The 17,511-nt window shown below is 35.2% G+C and overlaps 1 long non-coding RNA gene across 3 annotated transcripts in view; it reads right to left on the bottom strand.

Moving 5' to 3' along the window:
- Positions 1–6,616: 6,616 nt before the first annotated feature.
- LOC141554366 (uncharacterized) overlaps positions 6,617–17,511 on the bottom strand; it is a 72,203-nt gene continuing 61,308 nt past the window's right edge. For 2 of the 3 annotated variants that reach the window (XR_012485851.1, XR_012485852.1), the window contains exons 2-3: positions 9,025–9,118; positions 6,617–8,914 (exon numbers count right to left, since the gene is read on the bottom strand). This is a non-coding gene — a long non-coding RNA (uncharacterized LOC141554366). Of the gene's footprint in view, positions 8,915–9,000; positions 9,119–17,511 lie in introns of all 3 variants that reach the window. The other variant, XR_012485854.1, reaches the window with a different exon arrangement.

The following is a 17,511-nucleotide window of genomic DNA, read 5'->3' on the forward strand; positions in this document are numbered from 1 at the left end:
TTTGGACTTCACATTAACAAAGGGTCATGACAAAAAAAAAAGTTAAGAATCCTGATAAAGATTTTTACGATTGTTTAAATAAATTCTACTGTTCTAAATCTTTCTGGTTCATCTTTTTCCTCTCCAAAATTTCTACTCTGCTCTGTTTTTTTTTTTTCATCAAAAATTATTGAAAGTCCTTTATTCTATTAAAGATCTATTTTTTCCTGTACATTTATATTCAGTAGTTTATGTTAAGTTTTTCAAGATTTTTTTCTTGGTTATAAGCTTATTATAGCTTTGCTTTTTGGAATATTGTTTTCCATGATCTCCTCTTATTTACAGTAATAACTACCAAGTCTTATATGTCTCTGACTATGAAGTTCTTTGTTCCTTTGAAGTGCTGTTTTCTGGATGGTTTTGATATTTTCTCTTTGACATGGGAGATCTGTATTTTGGCTATGTTATTTCTGAATCTTGCTTTTTTAGTTGGTTTTCAAGAGATGATTAGTGGACTTTTGGATAGTTTTCCATTATGATTTCTTGAAATAGTGTCCAAACCATTTTTATAATCTTGCTTTTTAGAAATTCCAACAATTTTCAAATTAATTCTCTGTGGCAAGTTTTCCAGATAGTGTTTTTTTTAATATATCAGATACGCATTTTCTTCTATTTTTCTGTCACTTAATTGTATCCTAATATTTTTGCTATCTCAGAATTATTGATTTCTATTAATCTACACTAATTTTCAGGGAGGTTATTTTTTAGATAAGTTTCACTATTTTCTCTTCTAAGTTTCATTTTTTCCAAGTATTCATATAGGTCTTGTAGAAACAAAACAGTTTTTCTTTTAAAACTGAGATTATTATTGAGCTGATCACTTTTGAGGGATTGTTAGATTTAAAATACTTTTTATTCAGATTGGTATTTTCTTTGACATACTACTCCTCTTTCTAAATTTTGTTCTTGAATTGGGCCTTTGTTCCAGTCCAGACTCTATTGCCTACTTGTGATGTTGTATGGAGATGAAAGTGGGAGATGAAGATAGCCAACCTTGCTTGGTCACCTAGGCTCCTTCAATGACGTTTATCTTTTGGATTTAAGTAGCACACCAATCCTGGATCTTTGAAGTTCAAAATGCTGGACTTTAATGGCCCTCTGTATTTTCTGGACTGAATACTGGAGACCTAAGAGCTCTTGATGCCTAAGGTATCCAGGTCTGAGTGCTAAGGAAGTGGTACCATGTTAGTGGCTGCTTGCTGCTTCCTGAGACTTCCAAGTTCCCCATCGTGAAATTCTCTCACACTCTGGAGACTTTTTAGGGGGAAAGGAGAGTCTTCTATTTGTGCTGCTTCTCTACATAGAACCTTTCAGGCTAACAAATCCATGTCCATCTCTGGTAGCACTAGAAAGCTACCTCCTGCCGGCATGTGTTTTGCTTGGTGGGAGAGAAGATTTTCCTATTTCCTTTGGACTTCTGGCTGAATTTTTGTGTTAATTTAGGATGGAAGATGTCATTTTAATTTCTTATTAGACTTCTTGATCATTATTCAATCTGCTCTTAATATCAGGGTTTCACTGGAATAGGATGTGGGAGCTAGGTAGTTAGCTATCTTATGAGGAAGTGCCAAAGAAGTATTTAGAAGGATCAAAATTTATCTTCCTTCCTTCCTTCCTCCCTTCCTTCCCTCCATACTCTCCCTCCTTCCTTCCTTCCTTCTTTCCTTTTTCCCCTTCCTTCCTTCCTTCCTTCCTTCCTTCCTTCCTCCCTCCCTCCCTCCCTCCCTCCCTCCCTCCCTCCCTCCCTCCTTTCTTTCTTTCTTTCTTTCTTTCTTTCTTTCTTTCTTTCTTTCTTTCTTTCTTTCTTTCTTTCTTTCTTTCTTTCTTTCTTTCTTTCTTTCTTTCTTTCTTTCTTTCTTTCTTTCTTTCTTTCTTTCTTTCTTTTCTTTTTTTTCTTTCTATTTTTCTTCCTTCATTCCTTCCTTCCTTCCTGTCTCTCTGTCTCTGTCTCTCTCTCTAGCTCTCTGTCTCTGTTTCTCCCTCTCTCTTATTTTTCTTTATTTCCTGAAGTACTTCTTAAAGCAGACACACACAGTTACTATTTTAACTCATTTGTCGTCTTTGAGAGTTGAGGATGGTAATAGGGCTGAAAATGTTGGCTCTGTACCTGCTTTGCGAATGGCGCTGCTAAATGTAAAAGAGAACAAACACTATTAAAGAAGAAGTGACTCACACTCTTTCTTTAAATTCAAATGTGACTCTGGAGTGCAACCAACATAATATATTGGCGCACTGGAACATCTGAGACACATCACTGATTAGCTTGCTTTTCACCCAAAGCAAAGAGGAAAAAAATTATTGATGAATTAAATAAATGACTCATTGAAAATGACTGCACATGTAACATTTTGGTGAATGCAGCACGAGAACCACACTAAAAGGGATTTTAATAGTATAGGGACAGTACAATAGGCCGGATTTTCATCTAAAGATCTTAGTATCATAAATAGTGATCAGTAGTTTATAGTGGGCCAATGAGCTGCCAAAATAAGCATTTTAGCTATGCTTCCAAAGGCTGAATGAATTGAAAAGTTAAAGAAAATTGTATTTTATTCTTTTCTCTGCTTTTGTCATTCCATGCGTCCTGAGCAAGAAGGGACCTTTGTCTGTTATATTTCTATGCTGACAATCACTTCTTCTTGTCATTCTTCTGTGGTGGACAAAATGTCTCACAGTCAAATATTAGGAGCTATTTATAGATCAAGATTGACTGATTTGGTTTGGATTTGAGTGGGGTTGGAGAGGATGAGATCCTGTCTGCTCCTCAAATGCATCTAACATAGAAAATGTTTGACAAAGATAACAGACTTGCTGCCACATTGCACTTAAGGGGCCCCAACTCTAGACTCACAAAACATTAGATTTGATCCTTGGGAAGCCTGATCTCTAACAGAGGACAATGAGTAAAATTCATTGTTTCTTTCTTTGAATTCAAATACTTAAACAAAGCTAAGACTTGACTCATGTCTCGGGTCTCTTCAAGGGAAATGTACAGACTCCCTTCTAGAAACATATTCAATGTACAATGTAGATTTATTCCTCTATTACTTAAAATGCTTAAAATGAAAAAGATTCATAAATACCCATTGACAAAGACTTAAGATATGAAACAGTAATTCTATACTCCTGTAATACTGTACCAAGAGATAAAGTAGAACTGTAATTACAACTGTTAAACAGGCCTTTCACCTTCACCTGTCTCTGTATTTTTCAACTCCAGATCTTCAAGTAAGTAAAGGGATGGCTTGAGTTCATTCTTCTCTGAGTGGTCTTCTGCAAGAAGGGTATAGTTGAAAGTGGAGGGATGTAGTTAAAGTGGAAAGTCAGCCACGGCTCTAAAAAGCTCAGTCCTCCCGAGTTCATGACAAAGTCCACATATGCTCATCAAAAAGAAACAAAAAACGAAGTCGCCAAAGATTTAAGATTCAAGTTTCAGCTTTGTCTAGGCTAAGTGATTCACCAAGGATCACACAGAGAGTAGGCAGCAGAATTTCATATTTCCAGTGAAAATATCAACTCTAATCCTTTCTTTATGCTATGCTGCCTTCATCCTAATCCTCATCCCTCTTTCAGTGGAATCTTTGACTTTGCCCTTTGGATACTTATGGGCTTGCTTCTACTTAATCTTGCCTGAAACTTGGCCTTTACAGAATTTTCTGGTCAATCACAACTTCACCCTCTTCTACTCAGCTCCTCTTTAAGTATTATCTGTCCCCATTAGAATGTAAACTTCTTGAGATTAATGACTTGCCTGTTTGTATTTATACTCCCAGTCCATAACACAGTGCCTAGCACATAGTAAATATTTAATAAATGTTCAATGTCTATCTATCTATCTATCTATCTATCTATCTATCTATCTATCTATCTATCTATCTACCTATCTGTCTATCTGTCTACCGACCTAGCTACCTATCTATTCATCCATCTGATTGGCTATCTATCTATCTATCTATCTATCTATCTATCTACCTATCTGTCTATCTGTCTACCGACCTAGCTACCTATCTATTCATCCATCTGATTGGCTATCTATCTATCTATCTATCTATCTATCTATCTATCTATCTGTAACGAGCTGTCGTCTCCAGAAGCTGCTGGATCGCTCTCTGGGAAGAGATCTGCTGTGTCTACTCAAATCTCTCAGACAGATTCTTCTTCCTGTAACGAACCGTTGTCTCCAGGCAGTTGCTGTTAACTCTTGTCCAAAGAAGTGACTTCCCTTCCTGCAGAGAGCCCCGTCAAGCCTGATGCAATTCAGAGTCTCCTCTTTCTCTGAGAGTCCTCTTCTTTTATTCTTCCAGAGAATGGGCGTGGGATAATGCAAGGGCTTCTGGGAAGAACCACCCCAGCCAATGAGCTTGCCCCCTCTATCAAGTCAACCTGAGTTCTCACCTTGTAATTGTCCAGAAAACCTCAGTTCTCACTTAGTAATCCTAACATCTATCTACCTATCTATCTACCTATTTATCTATCTTGTAGTATAGCTGCTTACAGGAACCTAGAGGAGGGATGAATCCTTTTATTTGAGGAAAATTAGGAAAATTTAATCAGGCCTTGAAGAATTGGGAACATTTCAATATACAAATCTTGGGAAACAGGATGGAAGGAGGAAGATTCTAAGAATAAAGAACAATGTGAGCATTACCCCCAGGGGTAAGAAAGAGTATTTTTAGGGAACAGATAGTAATCCAGGAACCATGATACATTGTGTGAAATAAGTTTGAAAAAGTAAATTGGAGCAACATAGCTCAGCACATATAGGTGCCCTGATTGGGCTTTATTCTTTAGGCAATGAAAAACCATTGGAAGGTTTGAGTAAAAAAATGCCTGATTGTTATTTCCTTTTGATTGAATCATTGATTGTCAAGATTCCCAATTCAAAAATAAATATCTCATAGACTAATAACATAATAAGCCATAATCTACTTTATGGATTTCTTTGGAATTAGTTTACAAGATTAGCAGGCTATTATAGGGAAAAAGTTACAGAGACAGATTAAGAATTTAGCAGAGAGGTACTGTAAGACCTTGGAAGTGAGAAGGTAATATATGGAGATATTCTATCCTAATTCAATTTTAATTCATTTTTCAAGCCTCACCTGGGAGGCAAAATTAGACTCCACTTTTCTTCTTTTGAGAGATTGCCACACTCCATTTACACATATATTCCTTACCTTGGAATTGTGTGAAAATATTCTTTTATGTTCCTGTGTAGGATAAAATAGAATTTCTTATATATAGGCATTCATAGAATAGTCCTCCACAGACTTGTTCCTTAGATCTGATAATATGGCATATTCATCTGGAGATCTCATCCTCCAGTACTACTATTTTTATGAAATATAGGTGATTGATTCCCAAACATTACTTTTCTCTCAAGCTCCACAATCATATCCCCACTTATGTGCTGGTTATTTTATTATTCTCAAACCCAATATATTTTTTTAAAAAGCAAGCTCAATCCCTTTATTCACTTATACATTATTTTTTTGGGTTGATACCCCAATTTCTGTAAATATTTTTAATATTATTTTGAATATAAACTATAAAATCATCAAAGTGAAAAATCAGCCATATCTCTAAAATATGAATATTTTATAGGAGAGCTGTACAAGAATCCATAAATTTATGACTTCTATTTTGCTTCTTTTAATGTGCTTTGAAGGTAATATGACAGTACTAACATTATCATGTTTTGTATGCTATGAATCCTTCAATTATATTATAGAGGTCACTGTGTGAATACTTATCTTGGTTCTGTTCATTTCCCTTTGTATGAGTGAATACAAATCTAAGGATTCTCTCTGAGGTCAATCCTCTCATCATCTCTTATGGTGTAATAATATTCAATTAAATTCATATATCATAATTTATCCATTTACTTATTGTTTGGCATCCCCTTAGTTTCATGTTCTTTGCTGCCACAAAAGTGCTGCTATAAATATTTTTGTATAGATGTATTTTATATAGATAGATATTTTTACATTTTTGTTTAGATGTAGATATTTTGTATAGATGCATATGTGTAATAGTAGTCATTTTAGTGACATTTTTGTTATAGTTCCAAATTGTTTTCCAGGATAGATGAACCCAAATCACACCTCCACCAGCAAACCCTGTAACAATTGCCAGTGTATGGAAAAAATATAGTGGAGATTAAATTTGTATATCTAGATGATTTTGTAGTTTCATCAATGTATGATCTACCTCGTTGACTATGATGTCTTTAGAATAAGAGAGTAGGAGTTGTTTTATTTCTTTGTATCTACATAGTAAGTGTTTATAACATAGGCATATAGAATTTGTTAAATTAGTAAAAATGGATAGAATAAACTAATAAATGAATGAAACCAATTCATAATTGTGAAGGCATAAGACATAGAAGGATAGACAAATTTATTTTTCTTTAAATGGACAGATAGTATTGGGAATTTGTTCAAAACATAAAGCATGTAACAGGAAAGGCACATCCAAATAGGGACCAGTGGACAACAAATGGACAACATGAAGATTCTGATATATATATATATATATATATATATATATATATATATATATATATATATATGCCTACACTAAGCTGGACACTAAAGAAAATCTTTATTTATTAAATCATGGTCATAGTCATGCATTTCAAGTGGTAGGAAACTCAGAGTTTAATTCAGACAACTTATTTTAGAGTTGAAAATTGCACTCAAGATCACACATCTAGTATGTAGCAAAGCAAGGGTTTGAACCCAGCTAGGTTCAGACCTAGAGTATCCAGAGTACTCAGGATGTCTTCCTGAGTAAATCTGACCTTACACACTTACTAGCTGGATCACTCTGGACAAGACACTCAATTCTGTTTGCCTTAGTTTTCTCCTCTGTAAAATGATCTGGAAAAGTAAATAACAAACCACTCTAGTATCTTTGCCAAGAAAACCCCAAATGAAGTCTTCAAAAGTCAGTCATAACTAAAAAATGATTGAACAATAACAACCACCACCACCTTTGTCTCCAAATCCAGAGCTCTTAAGGGTCTCTATCTTGTGTTGTTATGATCATTTTAATGAAGATTCACATGCATGTGCACCTAGTATATTCCACATCCCTGTCTCTTGAGGGCAGATTTTACACATAGGAGTCAAGAGATAAGGGAAAATAAAGCAACATCTCTCCCCAACCCCCATCTAACTTACCAGATTGTGAAACACCTACAGAACCAATTACAGTGAAACACACCATACCACACTACAGAATGCAAAAGCTATAACCAATTGTTATGAAAAGAAAATGGAGCCACATGCTATAGTAGTTTTCCCCCCCTTTCATTAAATCATAACAAAATATCTTTGGCCTAATGTCCCCAGTGAGACTGGTTTGGATGATTTGTGTAGAAATTCTCCCTTGACAAGCAGCTGTGAAGGCAAGCTTGCCTGGTTTGATAGGCAGAGCAACACACCATCCACCCAATAACTCAGAAACAAAAAGCAAATCAATAGACATAATATTGCAAAACACTGCAGCAGGATAAACACAGTTCTCACATCTATTTGATTTTTTCCCCCTCATCTGTCAACACAATTGAGAAGTCGTGCTTGCTAATTGTCTCGGATTGGCAGCCTCCATCGCCTTTGACTGGAGCTCAGACACTTGGATGTCACAGTCTTTGCCATTCGCGGTCGGTCGCCAGCCTCACAGCTTTGGAAGCGGCATCCATTTTGGGAGGCTCGTGTTCATTTACATTACTTCTCTCTATCTCTACGCAGCATGCTCCCCATTATGGCGTTCTGCTCATCATTAGCACTGACTGGAGAAACTGTGCCATGTTCTCTGTATCCAAAATATTTGAGGGAGGCAAAGAATCCTATGAAGTCAATGAAAATGCGCTTAGATTGCCAGCTAGCATTTACAACATGCCAGACTTTCTTGCATTTAAATTAGATTACCCAGCAAAGGAAGGACAAGAGAGTTTAAAATAAAGGCTTCTTTTGTGGCTAAATGGAAGCTAGAAAGAAACATGCTTCATGCCCTAAGAGTTACAGGCTCAAAGATTGTTAGAATGGAAGGAACCTTAAAGATCCTCTAGTTTAATCATCTCATCTTCTAGATGAGGAAACTGAGGTGCAGATATAGAAAATGATTTGCCCATAGTCATGCAGAAGTAATGAAAGAACTAGTAGTTAGGTGGCAGACTCCCAGTCTAGTATGTTTCCCATTATACCATACTGTCTCACAAGATTCTGCCTTCATTCCCAAATTAACAAAAGATTGTAAGGTTGTCAGCAAAATTGCACATTCTCAAGAAATATTGCATGCCCCTTTCATATTTCTCATTGCACTTAAGACAATGCTGGACATAAAATAACTGCTTACTAAACATTTATTGACTATCCCAGAGAACAAGGTATTATTAATCCATCAGGCAGTTTTTAGGATGATATAAATTTTAGGAGTAAGAGATTAAGAAACTTAAGCTAGTGAGTAAACATCATGAGAGTTTGTCTAGTCTATTTGGTATCAGACATTTAACTTTTTGGTTACAATGCTCTAGAAATCTGAGTTGTGGGAATTCAACAATGTATTGAGACAAACGTGATTTTTCAGGCATTCAGTAGGCTAACCCAAGCATTATCAGACTGGCAATTTTGACAGAGGGACCACCAGTTGATGTAGCTGTGGCTGCTCTCCAAGAGCCTTTAGTGGCTGGACTATTTGGGGGAATGCCCTCCCTTTCCCACTCATAATTCGGTGTCTAGTATATAAGAATTTATTCTGTCTAGATAGAACTCAGCCTCTGCACTCCCAACTTCATTCCATCACCAGCAACCACACACAGGTAGAACTCATTTTTAAATATTGCCAATCCCTCAGATGAAGTATCAGAAATCTGTAAGAAAGAAAATGACAGTAACTGATTTATAATCAATTTGGATCTGAAAGCATTTTAAAATGACCACTGTTTCAGAGCCACACCTCCACAGGCAGTGGGTACTTTACCAGTTGTCAATTCCCAGAATCCTTTGGGGGAACTCATGTCTTCATATAACTGATCCAGCCTCTGCATTTCACCGCCAGAAAATACAGCTTTATGCTACAAAATCAAAGTCCATGCATCAAAATGTTGCTCATTTCTATCTTTTTTTTCTCAGCAACAAAAATCAATGTTTTCTTAGAGGGTTTTTGTACAAAAGCAGCAGCTTTCTGCATTGCTTTTTGATTCTAAAGGAGATGAGAAGAATGACTTTTATAAAGGTGTTCGTAGGGATTGAATAGGAAAAGAAGCCCTAATTTTAGTTTCAAGGAGCTAAATTCTGTCTCATTAAATTAAGTAGGAACAGATTGTCAGAATAAAACCAAATAGTGAAGGAAGAATTTGAGATTCTTGCCCATCACAGTCAAGATAGTTCTTTATCAAACAAGAAAGAATGTCATTGCTGATTTTGCCTTTGGGTATCTATGATATCATTTTCCTTTCTTACTTTTTAACCTAATATATTTTATTTTTTTCCAATTACATATGTAGTTCTCTTTTTTGTTGATAGTATTTTATTTTTTCCAATTATATGTAAAGATAGTTGTCAACATTCATTTTTGTCATATTTTGAGTTTAAAGTTTTTTCTCCCTCTCTCCTCTCTGAGAGGGAGGCCAATCTAATATGTTATTCATGTACAATAACTTTAAACATATTTCCATATGAGTCATACTGTGAATGAAAAATCAGAACAAAAGGGAAAAACCATAAGAAAGAAAAGGCAAACAAAGAAAAAGGTGAAAAGAAATCAGTCTTCATAATTCTCTCGCTGGATGTGGATGGTATTTCTCATCCCAAGTCTGTTGGTATTGTCTCGTATCACTGTATTACTAAGAAGAGCCACGTCTCTCACAGTTGATTATCACACAATGTTGCTGTTACTATATACAATGTTCTCCTGGTTCTGCTCACTTCATTCAACATCAGTTCATTTAAGTCTTCCTAGACTTTACTGAAATCAGTTTGCTCATTATTTCTTATAGAACAATAATATTCCATTATATCCATAACTTATTCAGCCATTCCTCAAAAGACAGGTATTCACTCAATTCCCAACTCTTTGCTACCACAAAAAGAGCTGCTACAAACATTTTTGTATACATAGGTCCTTTTCTTTCTTTTGTGATAAGATCTTATTTTCTTCTTTTTTATTGGGAAGTAATTTCTTTTTTTATTAAATTAGCCTTTTATTTTCAAAATATATGCATGAACAATTTTTCAACATTTACCCCTGCAAAACCTTGTGTTCCAAATTTCCCTCCCTTCCCTACCCCCTCCCCTAGATAGCAAGAAATCCACGTTAAACATGTTAAAAAATATATGCCAAATCCAATATATACATGCCATTTTATGCAATTATCTTGCTGCACAAGAAAAATCAGATCAAAAAAGAAAAAATGAGAAAAAACAAAATGCAAGCAAACAACAACAAAAAGAGTGAAAGTGCTATGTTGTGATCCACACTCAGTTCCCACATTCCTTTCTCTGGGTGTAAATGGCTCTCTCCATTACAAGATCATTGTAACTGTCCTGACTCATCTCATTATTGAAAAGAGCCATGTCAATATGATCTCATTTTCAATGGATAGGAGCACTCCCTGATTTGAAACTTTTGAAAGACATAAAGGAGATGAATATTTCAAAAGTATTTAATGGTATAAAAAAGTTTTTGTTTTGTGAAAACAACTTGTATGATAATATGAATTGTAGTGGAAGGAAGCCTGGATTGAGTCCTGATTAGCCATAATACCTCCAAATGAATGTTTATGCTACTCTTAGACCATAACTCAAGATTTGGAACCAGTAAGTTTATTGATTTTATTTTCTTCTTCTTATATATGGGCTCATGAAACTAAAAAATGGCCATGTTCTTTTTAGATAAAAGTAAATAATTTAATTAAACAAGCATTTACTAAGTGCCAATTATGTACCAGGAATTGAAGAAATGAAGACAAAAAAATGAAGAAATGCTCTATCTCAATAAGCAATTTTTCTTCCTATATTGTGTTTGCATATATTATGTAAACAAATTGCATAAATATGCATGTGTGTATACATGTATACACACATTCACAGAGTATTTTATTTAGTTTATGTTGTTATTCAGCTGTTTCAGTTATGTCTGACTGTCCATGAACTTAGTTGGGGTTTTCTTGGCAACATTATTGGAGCGGTTTGCAATTTCCTTCTTCACTTCAGCTCATTTTACAGATGAGGAAACTGAGACAAAAAAGACTTAAGTGACTTGCCTAGGGTCACATAGCTCTTAAGTGTCTGAGACAGGATTTGAACTCAGGTCTTCCTGATTCTGGGCCCAAGGTTCCATCCATTATACCACCTAGCTGTCCTTTTCATTTTACCTTAGACATATAATTATATTGGACCCAAAATAAACATCACTGTGAGTTTGTGAAAACAGGTTTGAGTAATATGGTTCTATTTTCCTGGGATGCAAGTACACTAAAGCTAATAAAGTCAGAGACTGGACATTAGCTCTTTTCATCTTAATGCAGGTTAAGGTTAATATTTTTGCTTCCTTTTTCCTTACCATCCCTCTTTATTAAGTAAAAATTAAAACACCTTCACTTTACTAGACCTATAGCTAAAAGTCTCTCATTATTGTCATATTGGTACTTTGTCTCAAATAATATATTCTTAAGGGAGCTCTGAGGAGTTCTGGGATCTTATACTGTAGATACCTTCTACACCCTCCTCTCCTTAGTGCTATGTGGACACACTGAGGATGTCCTTGTTAGCAGCTGTTTTCCTCTTCTGCTTGTGAGTAACAATAAAGTTTGTTAAAGCTATCCCTGGATACTAGTGCTTGTTCTTGATTGAATTCTCCTGTACAATAATAATAGAAGGACTTCTTTAAATTATGGTTTCCAGACTGGATCAGTTTGGTAAAAAATAAATTGAAAGAATTAGTACATGATCATGAACTCTTTCTCAGCTGATCTAGGACTTTCATTTGCAAAATGAAATGAACTAATGATTACAACCTAGAACTTGTTTACCTTCACTCAAGTACAGAGGAAAGGGTCAGATGCAGTAAACATTAGTATGTTTTGATAAATGTAGAATACAAAACCAATATGCAAAGGAAGGAAGAAAATTTTAATAATTCTTTCATTCTCCTTTGCTTTCTCTTTAAGCTAATATTCTATTTGTTTTATGTTCAGGAGTATAGGTCTTGACTATGCCCAAAGGACTATCAGGTTGTGCATACCCTTTGATCCAGCAGTGTCTCTACTGGGTTTATATCCTAAAGAGATATTAAAATAGGGAAAGGGACCTGCATATGCAAAAATGTTTGTGGCAGCCTCTTTGTAGAAATTGGAAACTGAGGGTATGCCCATCTGTTGAAGAATGGCTGAATGAATTATGGTATATGAATGTTATGGAATATTACTGTTCTATAAGAAATGACCAACAGAGAGAATTATAGATCATGAGAGTTAATTGATGAAGTTGCATCTAAAAAATTTGAATTTACTGAGATTTGTATTTCATAAAAAGGTAGATAGTGTTTATACCTGTATCAAGAACTAGCTATAGCAAGGTGTAAAATATGGCAAACTTAAAATACCTCTTATAATTAAAATTTAAATAAAGAGATACTTCATTGAATAATTAATTGTTCTTTCTTACTTATGGACATTAAGAACAGCTAAGTGGTACAGTGGATACTGGCAAGTTTGGAATCATCTGCCTTAGTTCAAATTTGGCCTCAGACACTAGCTGTGTGACCCTAGCCAAGTCATTTAACTGCTTTTGTATCAGTTTCCTCATCTATAAAATGAGATAGAGAAGGAAATGGCAAACCACTCCAATGTCCTTGCCAAGAAAACCTCAAATGGGCTCATAAAGTGCTAGATACAACGAAAAGAACTGAACAACATTGTAGACATTACTTACCATCTTCTTTAATGACAATATTATACATTTCACCACTTAAGAAGCCAAGAAATTAGCAATATAGAGCAAAATAGCTTTAATTGTAAGTTATACTTCTCATTATGTTCCTGGAAATACAGATTTGAACATTTTATAATATAATTAAAAAAATGATTGGTTCTGTTAGTCTGGTCCTATTGGGAAGGAATTAACACAAATATCTTTTGATCTTGTATTCCTAAAATCTGAAATGGAAAGCCAGGTCTGATTAGGACCAGGTGGCAACCTGAAAATAGAGTTCTTCCTGAATTCTTAGTCTTAATGATATTTTAAACTATCTAGATACCTCAGGCAGGGAAGGAGAAAAACAAGCACAGTACTGATGCTGTATGAGTTAATGGGAGGATAACTGATAAAATTAAACCTTTGCAACCTGCTGAGCTAACCCAAACTTGCTAAGCTACTAGCACATTAATGAGTAAAACATCTTAATTAAATTGTTTGCAATTAACTCTCCCAAGAGTAAAAAGTGTAAAACTAGTGAAAACAAAATACCTGTAGCACTTACGCTAAAGCACACCATTTTTACATATGTATGTGTATACATGTGTTCAGTGGCAAGTACACTGATACTGAGAATGGTTTAGGTCACCTTAGAATTTTTCTTTGCTTTATTTTTAGAATTTTAGTTTAATTAAAGCCTATTACATAATACAAATGATACATTCTATTGCTAAAATTCCTACTCAAAATGTGAATGAGGTCAAGGAAACCATAGAGTTTTTCAATGATAATTTCAAAAAAATATAGTATCATTTAGAAAATATTTCATTTAGTGAGATATGGGTTGAGTCTACAAATATAAAGTGATATTCCATCAGTCTGGTAATTCACTGTTCATTTTAGTGCCACTGGAAAGTAAATGATCAAATGTGAGAAATAATTTTTGTATTATAGAGGAATTGGATTGTTGTGTTTGTCTTTCACTCTTGAAGAGTACCAATTACACCTGGAAGTTGATGTTATGAATTGGATTAAAGTGAGGACTTTACAGGACTGGGTAAAGTCACCAGCCTCATTCTCTCCTCTATAGTCATTCTGGTCCAGTAAGCATATAGAACAACTGGAGATGGCCCTGGATTCAATGGGAAACATTGTCCTTTTTAAGCTAAAGTCTTTTCTAAATCCCAGATTGGCCTAGGAAATGACCATTAAGTTATTTAGGCTAGGATAAGAACTGAGGTAAAGAATGGCCTTTTTTACCTAGTTAAAAAAACAAACAACAACAATAACTCAGTATGGAAGGGGTTTTTGACCAAAATGGAAACCATGGATATTTTACACTCTCAACTTATAGAACCCAAACAATGACCAAGTGAGGCTTGGGTATGCTGGCCAATCAATGAAAGCCAGAGTGGTTTGAATTTAAGGCATAATCAATCCTTAAAAAGAAATCTAGCTTGTAAACCCTAAGCAATCAAAATGCCCATTTCTTTGGGCAGAATACATGTAAGTAAGGATAGGAGTCCCTGTATTGATCGAGGAAGGAAGGAAGACAGGCAGGAAGGAAGGAAAGAAGAAAAGAAGGGGGGAGAAAGAAAAGGAAGGAGGAAGGGAGGAAGGAAGAGAGGGAGGAAGGAAGTTGTGTCTGACTCTCCATGTGATTTTCTTGGCAAAGATACTAAAATGCTTTCCCATTTCCTTCACAATCTTATTTTATAGATGAAAAACTAAAGCAAACAGGGTTAAATAACTTACCCAGGATCACACAGCTACTTCTAAGACTAAATTTAACTCAGGAAGATGAGTCTTCCTGACTCCAGACCCTGCATTCTGTATACTGCACAACCCAACTGCCCACAAGGAATAGAGTCTGCTATACTTTTCCCAGGTCTATTGTTATCATTGTTCACAAAATCAGTCACATGCAAATTATTATGATTCTGAATGATGTTTTCTTAGCAAAGATCCTGGAGTGGACAGAGTTTATGTGACTTATTCAGGTAGCAAAGCTACTTAAGTATCTGAGCCTGTATTTTAAGTTGAGAATTCCTGACTCTAGGTCCAGGATTCTATTCATTGAGTCACATCTCAGCAAGATACAACAACTTTCCTAAAGTCCCAGAGTGACACAGTGACCAAAAACATTTGATATTTTCAAATTCAAAATTATTTCCAAACTGAAAGCTCTTGAAACTTCCTTTTGTTAAGAATCTTATTGAAATTATGATTTGTGCTGATTGCATAGTTCACCAAATTCTAGAATTAATATAATAAAAAGTCAGAATATCAGACTTAAATAGACTTCTAGATAGGATCTTGTCCAATTTTCTCATTAATATTCCTCCTTACTACCTTGAAGTTTGAGTTTTCAGAACAACAAAAATAAAATAACTATATAAAAGAGGAGGGTAAGGATCACTTTGAGTAATTAGTGAGACTGGAAATATAAATATAATCCAACGACTTATTACCCTCATTTACCTCTAGATAGCACTGTCAAAGACAGAACCTTGGTTTGATCCCATTAGGCAATTCTGATAGTTTTATGCCATTGTGTCCCCAAAACTTCTGGGTTTGGGTACCCTTATATTGACTGGTCAAAGACAGTCTGGATCTGGAAAAAGCTATAGTTGTGTTAGTCCGCATGGTACTTGCCTCAACATATTTGATTTTATTCCTTTTTGCTTCTATGGGCATGGGTAAAGAGCTACACACAGCCAAATGTTGCTTGTATGATTGACTTCATTATGGCATGCTCATGTGTTTGGGGTCTATTTCAAGATATCATGAAGAGAAGATGGCAGAGTTTTCCCAGTGTTTGGGCGCTGAGACCAGAGATAGCTGCTATTTAAACACAGACCACATCTTTAGACTAATGAGGCTAGCACTGCAATCCAAAAACTGGGAAGATCTGGAAATAGTGGTCACCAGCTCTAAGGAAGAGAGGGAGCTTTATGTTTCTCTGAGAATTCTCAGGGATTCCATGGCTTGCTGGGGCAGATACGGCACAGTCGGTGCTCCTGGTACTTATTAGTAAACAGGGTTAGGCAAGTGGCCAACAATACCTTCTATTGGTTACAAACTGATCTGAATTTATTAGAAAAGAGAAGTTTAGACTAGATGATCTCCTTCTTTCCAGTTCAAAGGACCAAGGGCAGCTAAGCAATACAATGGATAGCATGCCAGGCCTGGAGTCAGGAAGACTCATCTTCCTGAGTGCAAATCCAGGCTAGTTGTGTGATCCTGGACAAGTCACTTAACTCTGTATGTCTCAGTGTCCTTATCTGTTAAAAATGAGCTGAGAAGGAGAAGGCAAATCGCTTCAATATCTTTGCCAAGAAAACTCCAAACAGGGTCACAAAGAGTTGGGTCCAACTGAAAACGTCTAAACAATGATCCAAAATATCGAGACAATATGATATAAAAGAAAAGGCACTGGTATAGGAGTCAGATGTGGGTCAGTTATCTGAGCATAAACAGGCTATTTCATGGGATCATAGTATCATAGATTTAGGTCTGGGAGGAGTTATATAAATCAACTAATCTGAATCAAGTTTTTATTCTACAAGCCTCGTTTTTTACCTTTGTGATTTCAGGATAATAATGCTTGAACTATTTTCTTTGCTGGATTGTTGTGGGGGAAAAGGGTGGTAGGCTTTTAAACCAGAAAGTTACATACAAGTGTTTTATTATTTTTTTTTTATTTTGGTTATTGTAATGCTTTATATTGGCAAATCCCATGACGAATTTTTCCAATCAAGAAAAGATTTTCATCCACCTGACTGCCTCTCTAAAACTAATAACTTTAGCTCATTGCCTTTTGAAGCTTAGAGCTGATGTTTCTAATTTGAACCAAATGATCTAATTTGCATCAGTCATCACTAAAACAAGATTAGATACCTCTATTTTCTATTATAGGATGTTCTCTGTTAAAGGGCTTAGAGTTAGAAAAATCTATGCCTTGAGCAAACCTTAACTTTTTAAAAATAAATTTTAATATGATATAGTTCTCTGTTTCAGAGACTTTGCTAAAGGGAAAATGCCATAGAGATCCTCAAGTCATAGAAGAAAATGAGAAAGAGATTTGAATTCAAAGAACTTGAATTTAGAACTTTATTCATCTGCCTTGTTACATACAATAATGGGCAAGTCATTTCATCTCTTGGGGATCTGAGTTTCTTTATTTTTAAATTGTGGGATTAAATTATACATCTTAAAGTTTCCTTCTATAACTTTTGATCTAGAAGCAGTTTTACAGCATTATCAAGTGGAGGACAAAAATCCTGTCTTTGCCTCAAGTACTCTGTCAATTCCTAGGACAGGATGGAAGAGATTGTCACCTAACATATAAAATGTTAGAATCAAAAAAATCCAGGACTGGGCATTTGTATAGAAGCCTGGAGGAAGTTGAAACTCAGATACCATGCAAGAGATTAATTAAAGGCTCCCTCTTTATTTTTTATATTTTTATTATAACTTTTTATTGACAGAATAATGGGTAATTTAAAAAAAATTATCCCTTGCACTCACTTCTGTTACAACTTTTCCCTTT

Source organism: Sminthopsis crassicaudata, chromosome 1, assembly GCF_048593235.1.
Source record: "Sminthopsis crassicaudata isolate SCR6 chromosome 1, ASM4859323v1, whole genome shotgun sequence".
Classification (NCBI taxonomy): domain Eukaryota; kingdom Metazoa; phylum Chordata; class Mammalia; order Dasyuromorphia; family Dasyuridae; genus Sminthopsis; species Sminthopsis crassicaudata.